The sequence below is a fragment of the Oncorhynchus kisutch genome, linkage group LG7, assembly GCF_002021735.2.
Source record: "Oncorhynchus kisutch isolate 150728-3 linkage group LG7, Okis_V2, whole genome shotgun sequence".
NCBI lineage: Eukaryota > Metazoa > Chordata > Actinopteri > Salmoniformes > Salmonidae > Oncorhynchus > Oncorhynchus kisutch.
In genome coordinates, this window is record NC_034180.2 from 3,390,401 (window position 1) to 3,405,830 (window position 15,430).

The 15,430-nt window shown below is 43.5% G+C and overlaps 1 protein-coding gene across 3 annotated transcripts in view; it reads right to left on the reverse strand.

Moving 5' to 3' along the window:
- The window catches only part of LOC109894742 (F-box/WD repeat-containing protein 7-like), a 105,630-nt gene that overhangs the window by 36,890 nt on the left and 53,310 nt on the right, over positions 1-15,430 (reverse strand). The gene's annotated exons all lie outside the window — the stretch shown is intronic.

A 15,430-nucleotide genomic window follows, 5' to 3' on the forward strand; every position in this document is an offset into this window, starting at 1 on the left:
AAACAATGATAGGCCTTTGTTAACATAACTAGAACATAGATGGCTTCACAACTGGGAAAGGGCTATCACATGCAAATTATACTGCTGTCGAGGGGAAATAAAAACAACTAAACTACTGGTTTGGGTCCAAAACAAAACAAAGTCACAGCTGAACAAACTAATCAATAATAATGGTTGAGGTGAATAAACATTGTTAAAAGAAAATACTTTATAGTATTTGTCACCTCCAAGGTAAGAGGGAAGCTTTTCACAGGGATATCCAGCTATCTGGTAAACAAATCCTGCACTGGCAGGTAGCTAGCTCAACTATTGTTATTCAAATAATGCCTTGTGTAGAAAATAAATACACATGAAAAGCCCTTTCGCTTACGTTGATCAATTTGGACAAATGGGAAACTAGTCTGGGGATCTTGCATTAGGTCTGCAAACACCTGCAAGGTAAAAGCAACGAGCCTGCAGTCCTGCAATTCTCTGAACATGTTGAGACTTGTTCTCTATAGGGGCCGATTCACAAAAAAGCTGTTGCAGTGGCCATATTTCCTATTGTGAGTGTCATTGGCAACATGGGAGCTACATTGTTTTATTATCTTGTTAGAACATCTCTTTAGACATCTGTCAGCACATTACCAGTGAAGGTTGATAAAAAAAAAAAAAACTATCCATTTCCCTCTCATCAACACCTTGGAGATTCCCTGAAAACACACCACTTCGATTCAGCTACGACCGGAAATGACTTTTTCATAGCAGGTTACGGGAACTTACGCAGCAGGTTAGGAGAATTAGGTTAAGGTTAAGAAACATTTTTTTGTTATACTTTTGTTTTTATCCTGTGATTGTTGTGTAGTAATTATTTCTGGTTTAATTTCATTGTTATTTATCAACGTTTTTTCCTGTGAAGCGCGTTGCATTCCTGTCTGAAATGTGTATATAAATAAAGCCGGATTATGATTTGATTAGGGTTAGCAAAAATACTCTCCTAAACTGCTACGAAAAGTCACTTCCACGAGGGTTCCCGAGTGCACTGCAGTGAAAGAGTTTTTACTACAGACCCTGGTTTGATCCCAGGCTGTATCACAACCGGCCGTGATTGGAAGTCCCATAGGGCGACGGCCCAGCATCAGCCGGGTTAGGGTTTGGCTGAGGTAGGCCGTCACTGTAAATAAGAATGTGTTCTTAACTGACTTGCTAGGTTAAATAAAAAAAAATCCCATCGTAGATGTATTGAAGTGCTGTGTTTTTTTAGGGAGTCTCCAACACCTTGAGTTCTTGCCCCTGTTCCACAGTCCACCTCCCTAACAGCCTCTGTATTAGTCAGTCAAGATGATAACCACACAGAGATAATGGAGGAGGATCACAGGAAGGCCCTCTTCACAGGTTACTGACTGGGAATCAGATTTACCAGCTCTAAAGGCCATTAAGACACTCGACACCTGTCATTATCCAATCATCTGGATTCAGGTGGGAAATCGGGGGTTTGGAGGGGAGAGGTGAGGAGAGGCACTTGTCGAATTGGTGAGACAAGAAAGAGAGGAGAGAAAATGTGCCAGTATCCCAAAACCATTTGAAGGAAATCAGAAAACTCATACAAGGCAGGCCATAGAGCAACGCCTTAGAAAAGCAAGCCACCTTGATAATCAGATGTTAGTTTAATAGAGATAGTAAACCATGTACACACACAGCTATTTATGTTTTATGACAAGGACTTGCATGTATGACACAAACTACCTTTAAAGGGTACAATTGAGGCCTTAGAGAGGGGCCTCACTGCAGCCTCACCTGCTCCCCATGTAATCTAGTGTTGGAGGGGTTAAAGGTGGCAAGGTGCAGTATAACTAAGATAGTCTGGAGCGCCGTGTGTGTGTGTGTGTGTGTGTCCCTTCTCCCTGCACTGAAAATCTTTCCTCGTTTGTTTTTGTTGCCACAGCAACAGCAAGCAGCACACGAGACAATGTGTGTGTATGTGTGTGTGTTGGGGCCTCTTGAGAACAACCCCCTCGCTGCCCAACCTTAACACAGTACATTGGAATGCGTGGAACGCGAGAGCGGTGGCGCCCCAGCCTTTGAAGAGCCTGTGACCTCTGTTGCTCCCCTTCTGCCGCTCGGTAAAGCATTAACAGACAGCGGCGCTAGGCTCTTACCTCATAACACTTATCAAAACCTCTTAAAAACCCTCCCCACCCAGACATGGGGCTTCCACAAATCAAATCAAAGTTTATTTGTCAAGTGCACCGAATACAACAGGTGTAGACCTTACATTGAAATGCTTACTTACAGGCTCCAACAGTGCAAAATACCAACAGTGCAAAAAAAGGTGTTAGGTGACAATAGGTAAGTAAAGAAAGGCTATAAGAGTAGCGAGGCTATAACAGTAGCGAGGCTACACACAGACACCATTTAGTCAGGCTGATTGAGGTAGTATATACACATGTAGATATTGTTAAAGTGAAAACGCATATATGATGAACAGAGAGTAGCAGTAGCATAAAAGAGGGGTTGTCAGGTGGGACACAATGCAGATATCCCAGTTAGCAAATGTGCGGGAGCACTGGTTGGTCAGCCCAATTGAGGTAGTATGTACATGAATGTATCGTTAGTGACTATGCATATATGATAAACAGAGAGTAGCAGCAGTGTAAAAAGGGGGGTTGGGGGGGGCACACAATGCAAATACTCCCGGTAACCATTTGGTTACCTGTTCAGGAGTCTTATGGCTTGGGGGTAAAAACTGTAGAGATGCCTTTTTGTCCTAGACTTGGCACTCCGGTACAGGTGTCCTCCGAAGTAAACTCATTTCAGACTGATATCTCAGCCTTGTCTGCGTTTTGTCTTCTCGTCTTTAAGTGATAGACCTCCGGGAGAGAGACGGACAGATCTCTCTCTCTATAGATCTATAAATATATCTAGATATAGATCTATCTATATAGAGAGCGATATATAGAGACAGAGAGAGGAGCGAGAGCGAGAAGGATAATATATGATGAATGGTTCTCGGTGTTGGAATATATATTGGGAACTAGAATGGAGAATGTAGTAAAATTACTATCTTGTAACAGCGCAGTGGTATGTCTGGAGGGCAAATGCAAATGCTCGGTTCCCTTTGTCTCTCCTCTCTCTCTCTCGTATGGAGCTTCCTACACAAACAGTAGGCTACAGCATGTGGATGTATGAATTTCTATGGCAGTGTTTCAGCCAACAGAATAGAAATTCGCTTATGAGTTCTTCAGGAAAAACTGAGCACCCATGACTGTTTTTTTTATTTTATGTACGTGACACTGCAGTATTTAAAAAGAGAAAAGGAACTGCAGAACTGATTCAACGGAACTCATCATTCTTCATGAGGTTTCATTACATAAAGGGTAAGAACTTAACCCTCTCTATAGGTGGATTAGATGGACTTGGACATTGAGCTTTTCAAAGGCAACAGATAGGTGGGAAAATACCCTGGCTCAAGCTATAGGAGAATGGCCTCCTTGATCAAATGTTTCAACGTGGGGCCTTGTTGAACTTGAAGCAGCAAATACGTCTTGGGCAGTGGTGCGTCGCTGAACAACCGCCGTGTCATTGTCCTGGCGGTGACAAAATAGGGGACCGTGGGCGGGGGGCCTTCGATCTCAATGGCCGCTCACCGAGAGAGCAATAGCAGGGTGCAATTCCAACCAGACATATGACATGCGATCGACGGACGACCACGGGGAGAGGTGTGACGAATAGAACCTTGGTCCATCGGTGCAGCATTCCATTCTGGGGATCATTATTCTGAATAATGACATCTGCCTGTGGCTGCTTGGGGCCATTAGCATAACAGCCTTTAGCCACCCACGCGACTGCAACCCAAGAGTCCAGGCCTCTATTGGGGTCAGGTCAACAAGGAAATTAAAGTGAGGAGGACTGACATCTCCTATTGTGACATCACGAGTGTTCCATGGGAAATGACATGGACAGAATAGAGGATAGAAGGGCAATGTCCATTACTGCCAATCACACGCTGTTAAGAGTCAAATAGTAACTTAACCTGGACCCAAGGTTGTTCTCAGGCTTGATATCTGGCTTCCTGAAAGTCTGGGAAGCCCATCGGAAATTCCAGAGACCAATAGTCTCCACTACAGTGAGTTTTGGAGAGGAGAAAGTGTATAAAACTCTGTACTATGGAGAACAAAAGTTGAACTCCCCTTAGACAACCTACTGGCCAGGGTACGCACCCCCCCCCCCCTCCCCTCCAAGACACCAGGGGCGACTGGGTGTGCTATGGACCCGTGATAATAACACCATAAATTACTGTGACAAAACTAATATCGAGCTTTATTAGTTGTTTATCCACCATCAGGATCTAAAATTGGACTTTCTATTTCCCTGCTGAAAGCCATTGAAGGTCAGGCTTCACAATAACACCACGAGGCATTCCCACTTCCTGGAAGGAATACTTAATAAGTAAGTAAATAAGAAATCAAACCGCTGACTAAAGACTTTGATATTTTTCTGCCCCGGGGTTCAAGTGAGAAGAGAGACGTCGGACGTCACTGTGACATTCATCTAACCAACTGTGCCTCTCTTTGGATTACAACCGAGAGAAACGGAACTAAACCCCTGGCTGACAAAAAGGTCACCTGGACTATTTTCCTAATCAAAAGAAACCAGTGCTTTATCTATTAGCAGGAACCAGGTAGCAGGCTCGTGTTTAACTTCCAGCGGCATTGTAGGAAAAAGTATATCTGGGTGGTGGGCTCCTGCAGTTTCTCAGTGGATGGGGGGGGCTAGAGGCTTCTTCCTGAACTCCCATCTGGAGCCTTCCCTTGTGGGGTTGGCCAGGCACGGCACCTCCCAGCTATGGAGGCCCGGCCAGATCTGAGAACAGCAACCATCGCTTACCTCGTATTTTCCCACTGCCTACTGATATAGTGCATCACTGATCTGTGACCTGCCTTTAGAGAGGGATTTCAAATGAAAATGGGGGAGGAGGAAGCTGTTGACCTTGTCGAGTAGTGCGAATAAATCAGACAGCAGGAAGTGTTGTGTCCTTTGTGAATGGGTTGAATTAACCCTTTGGCACTGAACTACAGCAAAGCCGACACGCACGCATACAGAGTTAGAAGGCCGAACACGAGGGCTCCCTCGGATTCTTCAAAGCCAGTCTTGACCTTTACCCATCGTCAATTAATACAGAGATCTTCTGCTAGCTACGAACGGCGGCTATAAGCAAGATCAGTCAGAGCATGACTTATGTACCAGACAGCCACGCAGGAAAACAATGTCAGGGGTTGATAATGTTTCTGGGAGCATTTATATAACATCGTTATATGATTTAGGTGCAGGCCTGTACCATGAACAGGGAACTTACTGACACTGCCACTCTAATAACGCAGTTAACGTGAATAATACCCCTCTGTCCCATCCCTACTGTGTTGCGGTTTAGCATGTTTTGCATTTACCGCATCAATATTTCACATGGACATGAACACGGAGAGAAGAGGGTTACAGAACTGGCAGCCGTAAGCCAGGTGAAACTTGGCCTGCGCGGGTGTCAACATTTACAGAGGAACGGATAAACCCCCTTTAATTATTCAAAAGTGCCACTCCACAGCCCAGATTAGGCAGAACGAGCCAAATTGCAAAAAAGCAGCGGTGGTTTGCTGGCTGTTGGCTCTGGGTGTCTGGATGAGCTAGTTGGAGGAGGAGGAGTGTGAGGAGCCCAACTGTGTCTGAGTTACCTTGGACCTTCCTGGGTCTCTGGGTTCTGCCCAGTGCTCAATAGGGGACCATAGCTCCACCTCCTTTTTCACATCACATATTTTTCAGATCTCAACCTCTCCTAACCACAGTCCCACAACACCCCACCTCTCCCAACACAGGAACAGGCCTCTATGGGGAACTATTGCCCTCTCCTAATAGGATCAGAAAGAGCAGGCTATTCAATCCAGACCTCTGCAAATAACAGATATGAAGCAGGAAGCCAGACTCTGTTGCGCTCCATCTTTCTGTTGTCAACATGGGGGAATGGGGAAATAGGCATGTATATTGGTCACCCTCCCACCACCAAGGCGTTTACCTTCATCTGGAGAATAATTTATAAAGCCAGTATCTCGGCGTGTAGTAAAATGCCATGGGAGAATGCAGATCGGCTGGCCATGTCCATATTATCAAGCTTCAGCATCTTAATAAACGGTGACCTTTAAATGCAGAGTGGTGTGTGGGTGTGAAGCACTTTGCCAAGATGTGGGACTGTTCATTGAGTTATGAATGCGTGGCCGTGGCTCTGTACATCCGGAGCGCACACAACACACACACACACACACTGAGTATCTCCCACCCACGCTCACACTTCAGCAGATGTCACTTTCTCCTTTAAAAATAGCTCCAAATTACACCCCTGCTGCTCCCCTAACAATACCCAAGGACTAATAGGCATTCTCCTAGACCCTGCACTGGAAGGGGCAAGGCAGGGAAGAAGGAGGAGGAGGAAGAGGAGATGCCAGGGTAAAGGAATCTCACTAGAACACACAGCATGATTCTCATGTACAGTTTTCTAGAAAAAGCCACAACTACACCATACCGGAGCCAACTCCATACTACAAAACATCCCTCTCAAAAGGAGAAGATAACTATATAGGGTCCGAACCGGAGCAAAATCTATTCTCTGAGATGTAATTGGAGTGGATGGAGCAGCTGGCAACTTAGGGCTTGGGATCTCAGAAAAGCTTGAGAGTGGGATAGTTTTCTCCAGAGTAGAGGAAAAAGAAAGACATAGGACTCAAAAGCTGAGGCTAGCAGAGAAGACACGAAACTGAACGAGGACGGAGAAGCAATTTGGAGCGGAGAGGGTGAGGTAGCCGTTGTTTTTCATTTTGCGGTCTTTTTGAAGATTACGGCGTGATGAATCAGGAAGACAGGTGAGCCTGAAGGACGGTGTAACATGGAAGGAATGCAGGTGGAGGATCCAGGAACGTCTTGACGTGTTTAGCTGAGCTACGACCAGCAACAACAGCTCTTTGTACCAGAAAACCCATTGTACTTGCAGTCCGGAAGCATTGCTATATTTCAATACCGCTGTTCTCCCATACTTGACAGTTTACTTACCCAATGTCCTAAATGCCATCTCCACAGCATCCAGCTACAAATAGAGGAGGCAAAGTCAAACACATAAACAAGGGTCTCATGATAAGAAGGATAAGAAGGAGGTCAATATGAAAGAAGCAGCCATTTTTAACCTCTGTCCAATTACCAGAGACTCGGGGGACAACGCTTGATCTTGTTTAGATGTTGGCCATTGGCTTAGCCTTTGAAAAGTACAGGCTCTTTGTCTAAATGGAATTTGAGGAATTAGACTTATCTATAACAGGCTAACAGCAGGAGTGAGTGATAGTGTTGTGATGAGTCAGGTGGTAAAAATGCTGCCGCCACACACACACACACACACACACACACACACACACACGTTGCCATGTCTTGTGTTCAAAGTGAAAGAGACATAAATGGAATTTGTTTTGGGTGGTTTGTCAGTGGAATGTGACTGACGCAACTCAACAGCAATGCAACCTGGTCTGAGTAGTTGAGGAATGCCCCTAACCCCAGCCATGTTTGAAATATTCTCCTCCACTCCTGAGTATGCAAGTACAGTATATTAACATGACAGTGTATGCTTGTGTAAGGAAGCATGTGTGTGTTTGTCAGTTAGTGAGAAGGTGTGTGTGTCGGTGAGAGTTTATGCATGAATGCGTTTGTGTGTGTACTGTAGCTGAACCTGAAGCAGTAATCTGCTAGTGTGTGTGTACGTGTGAACGTTTGGTGGGTTTTAACACATGCTCCCTGATAGCGGAATCCTGCCGTCTTTCTGCATGACTGGCTGAGCCAGCAGTGGTGTGGAAGAGCATCCTCCCGTTCTGGGAACACACTCGTCACACTTCCTCGGTTAACCCGGTTAGCATCACCACACATGAACGCAGACACACACAATCACACACACACACTCGGTGGTCTGCCCTTCAGGTGCATCGCTCCCTTACACAGTACGCAATCCTCCCTTTTTCCACACGTCTCAGACTCAAGTAGTCACCATATCCCCTGAGGAGAAGCTAGGTAGAACCCAAAAACATCTCTATGTTGAGAGCACCTGGGTCTGTATCCATGCTGCCTGTAGCCTAGCGGTTAGAGAGGTGAGTCAGCAACCGTTTGAATCCCGGGTACGACAGAAAAAAAATCTGGCAGGAAGTGACCCGGTATTAAATCCTAGATGCCTTCACCTGCCTTTGTGCCCTTGCACCCAGTGTGGAAGCCTCCAGAAGCGGTACGTGTCTTTGGTAGGGGTTGGGTTTAAAGCAGAGGTCAAATTTCTGACTGCCCAATAGTGACGTTAAATCATATTTAGAGTGGCCGGCCAGACCTCGCAGGTCTTTCACCACCTCCACTATTCATCCTCTGCCCTGCGGCTGCAGTGCTACAGTCAGCTAACAGTCTGCTAGAGTATTCCAGCCCAACACTACACTACAGCTATAATATTACAGTACTACAGTCAGCTAACACTCTGCTAGAGTATTCCAGCCCAACACTACAGCTATAATATTACAGTACTACAGTCAGCTAACACTCTGCTAGAGTATTCCAGCCCAACACTACAGCTATAATATTGCAGTACTACAGTCAGCTAACACTCTGCTAGAGTATTCCAGCCCAACACTACAGCTATAATATTGCAGTACTACAGTCAGCTAACACTCTGCTAGAGTATTCCAGCCCAACACTACAGCTATAATATTGCAGTACTACAGTCAGCTAACACTCTGCTAGAGTATTCCAGCCCAACACTACAGCTATAATATTGCAGTACTACAGTCAGCTAACACTCTGCTAGAGTATTCCAGCCCAACACTACAGCTATAATATTGCAGTACTACAGTCAGCTAACACTCTGCAAGAGTATTCCAGCCCAACACTACAGCTATAATATTACAGTACTACAGTCAGCTAACACTCTGCTAGAGTATTCCAGCCCAACACTACACTACAGCTATAATATTACAGTACTACAGTCAGCTAACAGTCTGCTAGAGTATTCCAGCCCAACACTACACTACAGCTATAATATTACAGTACTACAGTCAGCTAACAGTCTGCTAGAGTATTCCAGCCCAACACTACACTACAGCTATAATATTACAGTACTACAGTCAGCTAACACTCTGCTAGAGTATTCCAGCCCAACACTACAGCTATAATATTACAGTACTACAGTCAGCTAACACTCTGCTAGAGTATTCCAGCCCAACACTACAGCTATAATATTACAGTACTAGTCAGCTAACACTCTGCTAGAGTATTCCAGCCCAACACTACAGCTATAATATTACAGTACTACAGTCAGCTAACAGTCTGCTAGAGTATTCCAGCCCAACACTACAGCTATAATATTACAGTACTACAGTCAGCTAACACTCTGCTAGAGTATTCCAGCCCAACACTACAGCTATAATATTACAGTACTACAGTCAGCTAACAGTCTGCTAGAGTATTCCAGCCCAACACTACAGCTATAATATTACAGTACTACAGTCAGCTAACAGTCTGCTAGAGTATTCCAGCCCAACACTACACTACAGCTATAATATTACAGTACTACAGTCAGCTAACACTCTGCTAGAGTATTCCAGCCCAACACTACACTACAGCTATAATATTACAGTACAACAGTCAGCTAACACTCTGCTAGAGTATTCCAGCCCAACACTACAGCTATAATATTACAGTACTACAGTCAGCTAACACTCTGCTAGAGTATTCCAGCCCAACACTACACTACAGCTATAATATTACAGTACTACAGTCAGCTAACAGTCTGCTAGAGTATTCCAGCCCAACACTACAGCTATAATATTACAGTACTACAGTCAGCTAACACTCTGCTAGAGTATTCCAGCCCAACACTACAGCTATAATATTACAGTACTACAGTCAGCTAACACTCTGCTAGAGTATTCCAGCCCAACACTACACTACAGCTATAATATTGCAGTACTACAGTCAGCTAACACTCTGCTAGAGTATTCCAGCCCAACACTACAGCTATAATATTACAGTACTACAGTCAGCTAACAGTCTGCTAGAGTATTCCAGCCCAACACTACACTACAGCTATAATATTACAGTACTACAGTCAGCTAACAGTCTGCTAGAGTATTCCAGCCCAACCCTACACTACAGCTATAATATTACAGTACTACAGTCAGCTAACACTCTGCTAGAGTATTCCAGCCCAACACTACACTACAGCTATAATATTACAGTACTACAGTCAGCTAACAGTCTGCTAGAGTATTCCAGCCCAACACTACAGCTATAATATTGCAGTACTACAGTCAGCTAACACTCTGCTAGAGTATTCCAGCCCAACACTACAGCTATAATATTGCAGTACTACAGTCAGCTAACACTCTCCTAGAGTATTCCAGCCCAACACTACACTACAGCTATAATATTACAGTACTACAGTCAGCTAACAGTCTGCTAGAGTATTCCAGCCCAACACTACACTACAGCTATAATATTACAGTACTACAGTCAGCTAACAGTCTGCTAGAGTATTCCAGCCCAACACTACACTACAGCTATAATATTACAGTACTACAGTCAGCTAACACTCTGCTAGAGTATTCCAGCCCAACACTACAGCTATAATATTACAGTACTACAGTCAGCTAACACTCTGCTAGAGTATTCCAGCCCAACACTACAGCTATAATATTACAGTACTAGTCAGCTAACACTCTGCTAGAGTATTCCAGCCCAACACTACAGCTATAATATTACAGTACTACAGTCAGCTAACAGTCTGCTAGAGTATTCCAGCCCAACACTACAGCTATAATATTACAGTACTACAGTCAGCTAACACACTGCTAGAGTATTCCAGCCCAACACTACAGCTATAATATTACAGTACTACAGTCAGCTAACAGTCTGCTAGAGTATTCCAGCCCAACACTACAGCTATAATATTACAGTACTACAGTCAGCTAACAGTCTGCTAGAGTATTCCAGCCCAACACTACACTACAGCTATAATATTACAGTACTACAGTCAGCTAACACTCTGCTAGAGTATTCCAGCCCAACACTACACTACAGCTATAATATTACAGTACAACAGTCAGCTAACACTCTGCTAGAGTATTCCAGCCCAACACTACAGCTATAATATTACAGTACTACAGTCAGCTAACACTCTGCTAGAGTATTCCAGCCCAACACTACACTACAGCTATAATATTACAGTACTACAGTCAGCTAACAGTCTGCTAGAGTATTCCAGCCCAACACTACAGCTATAATATTACAGTACTACAGTCAGCTAACACTCTGCTAGAGTATTCCAGCCCAACACTACAGCTATAATATTACAGTACTACAGTCAGCTAACACTCTGCTAGAGTATTCCAGCCCAACACTACACTACAGCTATAATATTGCAGTACTACAGTCAGCTAACACTCTGCTAGAGTATTCCAGCCCAACACTACAGCTATAATATTACAGTACTACAGTCAGCTAACAGTCTGCTAGAGTATTCCAGCCCAACACTACACTACAGCTATAATATTACAGTACTACAGTCAGCTAACAGTCTGCTAGAGTATTCCAGCCCAACCCTACACTACAGCTATAATATTACAGTACTACAGTCAGCTAACACTCTGCTAGAGTATTCCAGCCCAACACTACACTACAGCTATAATATTACAGTACTACAGTCAGCTAACAGTCTGCTAGAGTATTCCAGCCCAACACTACAGCTATAATATTGCAGTACTACAGTCAGCTAACACTCTGCTAGAGTATTCCAGCCCAACACTACAGCTATAATATTGCAGTACTACAGTCAGCTAACACTCTGCTAGAGTATTCCAGCCCAACACTACAGCTATAATATTGCAGTACTACAGTCAGCTAACACTCTCCTAGAGTATTCCAGCCCAACACTACACTACAGCTATAATATTACAGTACTACAGTCAGCTAACAGTCTGCTAGAGTATTCCAGCCCAACACTACAGCTATAATATTACAGTACTACAGTCAGCTAACAGTCTGCTAGAGTATTCCAGCCCAACACTACACTACAGCTATAATATTACAGTACTACAGTCAGCTAACAGTCTGCTAGAGTATTCCAGCCCAACACTACAGCTATAATATTACAGTACTACAGTCAGCTAACAGTCTGCTAGAGTATTCCAGCCCAACACTACAGCTATAATATTACAGTACTACAGTCAGCTAACACTCTGCTAGAGTATTCCAGCCCAACACTACACTACAGCTATAATATTACAGTACTACAGTCAGCTAACACTCTGCTAGAGTATTCCAGCCCAACACTACACTACAGCTATAATATTACAGTACTACAGTCAGCTAACACTCTGCTAGAGTATTCCAGCCCAACACTACACTACAGCTATAATATTACAGTACTACAGTCAGCTAACACTCTGCTAGAGTATTCCAGCCCAACACTACAGCTATAATATTACAGTACTACAGTCAGCTAACACTCTGCTAGAGTATTCCAGCCCAACACTACACTACAGCTATAATATTACAGTACTACAGTCAGCTAACAGTCTGCTAGAGTATTCCAGCCCAACACTACAGCTATAATATTACAGTACTACAGTCAGCTAACACTCTGCTAGAGTATTCCAGCCCAACACTACAGCTATAATATTACAGTACTACAGTCAGCTAACACTCTGCTAGAGTATTCCAGCCCAACACTACAGCTATAATATTGCAGTACTACAGTCAGCTAACACTCTGCTAGAGTATTCCAGCCCAACACTACAGCTATAATATTACAGTACTACAGTCAGCTAACACTCTGCTAGAGTATTCCAGCCCAACACTACAGCTATAATATTGCAGTACTACAGTCAGCTAACACTCTGCTAGAGTATTCCAGCCCAACACTAGCTATAATATTGCAGTACTACAGTCAGCTAACACTCTGCTAGAGTATTCCAGCCCGACACTACAGCTATAATATTGCAGTACTACAGTCAGCTAACACTCTGCTAGAGTATTCCAGCCCGACACTACAGCTATAATATTGCAGTACTACAGTCAGCTAACACTCTGCTAGAGTATTCCAGCCCAACACTACACTACAGCTATAATATTACAGTACTACAGTCAGCTAACAGTCTGCTAGAGTATTCCAGCCCAACACTACACTACAGCTATAATATTACAGTACTACAGTCAGCTAACAGTCTGCTAGAGTATTCCAGCCCAACACTACACTACAGCTATAATATTACAGTACTACAGTCAGCTAACACTCTGCTAGAGTATTCCAGCCCAACACTACAGCTATAATATTACAGTACTACAGTCAGCTAACACTCTGCTAGAGTATTCCAGCCCAACACTACAGCTATAATATTACAGTACTAGTCAGCTAACACTCTGCTAGAGTATTCCAGCCCAACACTACAGCTATAATATTACAGTACTACAGTCAGCTAACAGTCTGCTAGAGTATTCCAGCCCAACACTACAGCTATAATATTACAGTACTACAGTCAGCTAACACTCTGCTAGAGTATTCCAGCCCAACACTACAGCTATAATATTACAGTACTACAGTCAGCTAACAGTCTGCTAGAGTATTCCAGCCCAACACTACAGCTATAATATTACAGTACTACAGTCAGCTAACAGTCTGCTAGAGTATTCCAGCCCAACACTACACTACAGCTATAATATTACAGTACTACAGTCAGCTAACACTCTGCTAGAGTATTCCAGCCCAACACTACACTACAGCTATAATATTACAGTACAACAGTCAGCTAACACTCTGCTAGAGTATTCCAGCCCAACACTACAGCTATAATATTACAGTACTACAGTCAGCTAACACTCTGCTAGAGTATTCCAGCCCAACACTACACTACAGCTATAATATTACAGTACTACAGTCAGCTAACAGTCTGCTAGAGTATTCCAGCCCAACACTACAGCTATAATATTACAGTACTACAGTCAGCTAACACTCTGCTAGAGTATTCCAGCCCAACACTACAGCTATAATATTACAGTACTACAGTCAGCTAACACTCTGCTAGAGTATTCCAGCCCAACACTACACTACAGCTATAATATTGCAGTACTACAGTCAGCTAACACTCTGCTAGAGTATTCCAGCCCAACACTACAGCTATAATATTACAGTACTACAGTCAGCTAACAGTCTGCTAGAGTATTCCAGCCCAACACTACACTACAGCTATAATATTACAGTACTACAGTCAGCTAACAGTCTGCTAGAGTATTCCAGCCCAACCCTACACTACAGCTATAATATTACAGTACTACAGTCAGCTAACACTCTGCTAGAGTATTCCAGCCCAACACTACACTACAGCTATAATATTACAGTACTACAGTCAGCTAACAGTCTGCTAGAGTATTCCAGCCCAACACTACAGCTATAATATTGCAGTACTACAGTCAGCTAACACTCTGCTAGAGTATTCCAGCCCAACACTACAGCTATAATATTGCAGTACTACAGTCAGCTAACACTCTGCTAGAGTATTCCAGCCCAACACTACAGCTATAATATTGCAGTACTACAGTCAGCTAACACTCTCCTAGAGTATTCCAGCCCAACACTACACTACAGCTATAATATTACAGTACTACAGTCAGCTAACAGTCTGCTAGAGTATTCCAGCCCAACACTACAGCTATAATATTACAGTACTACAGTCAGCTAACAGTCTGCTAGAGTATTCCAGCCCAACACTACACTACAGCTATAATATTACAGTACTACAGTCAGCTAACAGTCTGCTAGAGTATTCCAGCCCAACACTACAGCTATAATATTACAGTACTACAGTCAGCTAACAGTCTGCTAGAGTATTCCAGCCCAACACTACAGCTATAATATTACAGTACTACAGTCAGCTAACACTCTGCTAGAGTATTCCAGCCCAACACTACACTACAGCTATAATATTACAGTACTACAGTCAGCTAACACTCTGCTAGAGTATTCCAGCCCAACACTACACTACAGCTATAATATTACAGTACTACAGTCAGCTAACACTCTGCTAGAGTATTCCAGCCCAACACTACACTACAGCTATAATATTACAGTACTACAGTCAGCTAACACTCTGCTAGAGTATTCCAGCCCAACACTACAGCTATAATATTACAGTACTACAGTCAGCTAACACTCTGCTAGAGTATTCCAGCCCAACACTACACTACAGCTATAATATTACAGTACTACAGTCAGCTAACAGTCTGCTAGAGTATTCCAGCCCAACACTACAGCTATAATATTACAGTACTACAGTCAGCTAACACTCTGCTAGAGTATTCCAGCCCAACACTACAGCTATAATATTGCAGTACTACAGTCAGC